Raw genomic sequence first — 5,000 nt, 5'->3', positions numbered from 1 at the left:
ATTTCACACCTTTTCTTAAAGGAAAATTCCGGTATTTAGCACTTTGAGTCCCTTTTCTGGTTTGTTTTGGATGAACTAGAGTGGTGGACACCGAAATTTTGACGATTGGTCCTGTCTCGACCTTTCTGACTCGTTTTGAATCGCCTTTGACTAGTCAGAGTGGCTGCCAACAGGCATACTGTAGGCTACTCAAACATGTCCTAAAACAACCCTTAACGTTCGTTTTCAAAACTGTGCAACTCACCGAGTGGTTAGTGGTGTTCGTTGATGTTCCAAAACAAGTAGCGTAGCGAAATATAGTTTCTGTTGTGTTTTATTTGCCATTTTGTAAAATCCCATTGATTTCTGTTGGAAGACTCATTGCACGTTGATATTACTGCGCCACCGTCTATGCTTCAGGTTCAAATATTGAGCGGTTGTGAATAGTTCCAGAATCGCAAATAAGACGGCTGGAAATCATATATTGCGCCGATATATTTGCTTTTAATAATTTGCTTTTTATTGGGAACGACAATTCAGCATTCGTAAGTACTGTATAGTTAATTTTGACTGACATGACATAAGCAAATGATAATGTTAAAAAACAGCAGATAATTGTATGAAAGCAACTGATACATGTCCAAAAGTATTTGCAATTTGTTCAGAGGAAGGAGAAATTGCTACTATGATGTGCACAAATGACTAAATGTTGTGGAGGTTGAACTAATAGTTATGAGAATTTTCATTCTGATCTGAAAAAAGCACCAAAGCGACTGAGAAAAACTGTAATCACAGCTACCTGATCGTTTCAACTTTACTGTAAAACAAAGATTCTAGGCCCTCATTCTGTTTAAGGTGCAGTCAGCCTCAGCACATAACCACCGAACGCACATTCTAGAATCTTCTATTCTGGAATATTTATGGTATGTTCAAGGCAGAGAGCCCTAGAGAGAGGGCTATCTATAAGACTCTGGTTCAAAGGCTTTTTAATTCTACAGTACATAAACACTGTCCACACAAAGGCTGAAACAGTTCTCAGTCAGTCAGTGTTTTACTGAAAACAATTTACAAAGAACCCTTCATGAGAACAGTGTAAGTCCCTCCAGGACTCTTCCGTGGAACCAAGAGAACAGTGTAAGTCCCTCCAGGACTCTTCCGTGGAACCAAGGGAACAGTGTAAGTCCCTCCAGGACTCTTCTGTGGAACCAAGATAACAGTGTAAGTCCCTCCAGGACTCTTCTGTGGAACCAAGAGAAGGCCCGGTGTTGCCTGGAGGCAGAGGAGCTAAGAGATGGTGTGAGTCAGCAGACAAGCCAGACCGCAAGTTGTGAGTGGGAGGCCACACACACACATCCACCACCAACACCACCAGAGAAGAGGAAGAGCCATGATGAAGAAGAGTGATGGAGAATTTCCCCATTTCCCACTCTAGTATAGTATAGTATAGTATAGTATAGTATAGTATAGTATAGTATAGTATATATACTCTTTTGATCCCGTGTGTGTGTGTGTGCTCATGTCTATGAGGATGTAGTACTTGAATACACATGAACTCATTCTCTTGAACTCATTCTCTATCTAAGTATAAGTATATAAGTATATTTACTCTTTTGATCCCGTGAGGGAAATTTGGCTCTGCGTTTATCCCAATCCATGAATTAGTGAAACACACTCAGCACACAGTGAAGGTGAAACACACACTAATCCTGACGCAGTGAGCTGCCTGCAACAACAGCAGTGCTCGGGGAGCAGTGAGGGGTTAGGTGCCTTGCTCAAGGGCACTTCAGCCGTGTCTATTGGTCGGGGTTCGAACCGGCAACCCTCCGGTTACAAGTCCGAAGCGATAACCACAGCTGCCCCACTCTAGTCCCAGTAGAGCCGGTTCTACCAGCATGTGGAAAAACACTGCGTGAGTGAGAGCCAATAAGGGTGAGCATGCGGTTTGAGCTTCCTGCAAAGACGCACAACATCTCGTCATGTTTACGGACACGATCCCACATAAACAAGCAAAAAGTAATCAATAAATAGTGGTGCCAATTTACTAGCACAGAGGAAACATCTCAAGCAAAGCATCCCCAGTGGCTGCTAGTTCACCCACATCCACACAGACTCAGTCCCACGGTCAACACACCACATTATAGAGTCGTGGGCAGGCAGATAACCCTGATACAGAATATTGGGTGAGAAAGCCTGTTTGTCCCACTGATCTATAAAGAACACTGGATAGACTATCCCATTGTTGCCGCCCCATCAACAATGAAGCCAATGGAATCGGAACACCGCCGCCATATTGGGACCACTGCACTGTAGAAAATGATAGGCCTACAGTAGAAATGCATGAAAAAAGTGAGGCAACTAAATTACTCGAAAATATTAGTCTTTAAAAAATCATGGGCATTTACTTAAATTACTCATCTATACTAAAATGTTTAAAATATCTCGTAGCCTTAACGTAGCCTATTCAAAGGAAATTTCGCTCCGGAGGGCTGTTTTAAGGTCGAAAGGTGAAACAGCATATTGCTCGACGTCAGTAGCCTATGCCTCGATGTAAATGTAGGTTGCAGAACGTTACAAATTAACATTACAGTATCACATTTGGTGCTTAATATGCTGATACGGCTTCGTGTTTTCCCCTTACAGTGTCACAGTGGCATATTTCCCGACATTACCTTATCCATTGGTAGGCTACATTTTTAAATAATGAAAACACCGTTATAATCACCCACTTTCGATATTGGCGCTTAGGCCTACCGACTGTATCTTCAGTTTTAACTTGACGTGAAGTCAGAATCCCATAGCTCGAATCTGCCCATTACTTTCCAACTTAACCAAGTCATCCCAAACATTTGCACAGACATATATTGTCGAGCACATAGCAGAGTTTATATTCTCCTGCTGTCTCGATTCGTTTGTAGGCTAATAGAGTAGCCTAATGCCAGTCTCTCTACTATTGTAATCGAAACTGCAGGTGTGAGTTGTTAAATTATGTCTTGACTCTTTATAAACAAACCTCAAATCAAAAGGGAAATGTGGAGTCAGTTCTTTCATAAGCAATGTGATGTGATGACAAGGCCGTTCTCTATTCACTCTACGCACGCAGCACAGCCTACCAGGAGAAACAACAACCAATTCAGATTAATTAATATTAATTAATGAATTATCAAATAATATTAGGCCTATAGATCAGTCATACAGTACAATTGCAAGCGACCATATGCTACAGCGGGCTACTGTAGGTTATTAACGTCCTCATTCTCCTACCTTAAAACTTTAGGCTATCCTCAAATTCGTCTGCTGCCCAAACATTAAGCCAAGAACCGTTCTCTGCCTCCTTTTTTGTATTTTCTATCCTCCGTTTATGTTCTTTTTTTCTAGCTACCAGATTTGTTAACAGACATTTCCCCCCATAGTTTAGCCTACCGAGAACATCTCTTGATCTCACGTCTTGATACTTGCAGATGGGCTAACGTAGCCTAGGCCAGGGTCCCCAACCTTTATGTACCATAGACCGGTTTGTTTCCTATTTTTTTTTTTCACGGACCGGCAGGGGGTCGGGGGGGGCGGGGGTTCCATGTTCCATGTTCCATATGTGTTGTGCATCGCGTTACGAAAAGAACTACTCCAGTTAGAAAAAGAACTAGCTCTCTTAGTTAGGTATGAACAGTGAATATTGAACACCCTCATAATTGTGTTTGAAATCTCCAACAGTTCCATCTGGGGGTGATGGAAGACAGTGACACCCTCAGTGTGTTTGAAATCTCAGTCGATTGCAATTTGGTCTTAGTTGCAGTCATTGCGAAAACCGACCCACGTGCTGGGAAATGGTAGCAACGTTTTCAGCGCTTTTACGGCTATCTCGGGATATTCTGCTTTGGTTTTGATCCAAAAACCCGCCAGAGAGGTTTCCTTATACACACTCTTAAGACCACCGTCAATTTCAATCAACTGCTCTTCCTCCTGCGCTGACAAGTTAGGACTATTCAATATTGACAAATGGGTTGCGGACCCACTCATTGGTTTGCCGTGGATCTTTGGAGGATGGGAAGTAGCGCTCAAACTCATTTGAAAGCGCCAACAAGGTGATCGGCGACTAGTTCGCGAGAGAAAGGGCCCTGCCTCAGTCTCTCAAAAAACCCCACTACTGTTTGGAACATATCAAATACACCCGGTCCACTCGTCGTCCCCACAAATCAAGCTTGGCTTTAAATTCAGCGACTTTATCTGCCAGTTTAAAGACAGTCGTCATTCTCCCCTGGAGTGACAGGTTGATGTCATTAAGCAACCCGAATATGTCACACAGGTAAGCGAGTTTTGACACCCAGTCCTCATCACTAAAATGTGCAGCTAACGGTGACTTTTTTTTTTCTGTAAGAAATCTCTGCAGCGGCTCGCAACTCAAACACTCTGGCCAGTGACCTGCTAAAGATGCTTGTTTTTTGTTGCTCATTCTAGCAGTTTAGCTAACTTTGTGTGACACTACCGTTCGCTAAGAAGGTGAAGTGAGCTGATGCTGAAGGCAATATGTAAAAGTGTTGAAGGCGGGACAGACAGACGTAAGAAAATAGACCTTGCAAAATGCAAACATGCGAAACATGCGATCAAACAACTGCATATAGGCCTATGTCATGTAAAAACGTGACATTATTGCGAATTTAATTTAGTTTGCATGCATTTTTTTTTTTTAAACTCATGTCGTACGGCCCGGTTAGGAATGGCCCAGTGGTTGGGGACCGCTGGTAGGCTACTATTCCCCACTGGGGAACTTTTGATACATTTTTTAAATAAAATAAATCGTTATCAGCCATCTGTAACAAGCAACGTGCTGCTTGCGAGAGCTGGCCTTGCACACATCTTCTCTGATCTGAATAGGCCTAATCATAGGCTATGATGGACACTGCAATCAATGACAATCATGTTTTCATTTTAATAAAATTGATTACGAAATCATACTGCAAAATAAGGCACCTGGGGAAAGAACGCAGGCAGAAAAGCGACGGGACTAACGTCCGGAAGAAGTTGAA

The sequence above is a fragment of the Alosa alosa genome, chromosome 10 (assembly GCF_017589495.1).
Source record: "Alosa alosa isolate M-15738 ecotype Scorff River chromosome 10, AALO_Geno_1.1, whole genome shotgun sequence".
Taxonomy (NCBI): Eukaryota; Metazoa; Chordata; class Actinopteri; order Clupeiformes; family Clupeidae; genus Alosa; species Alosa alosa.
The sequence above is the reverse complement of the archived record's forward strand: the minus strand, read 5'-3'. Positions refer to the sequence as shown.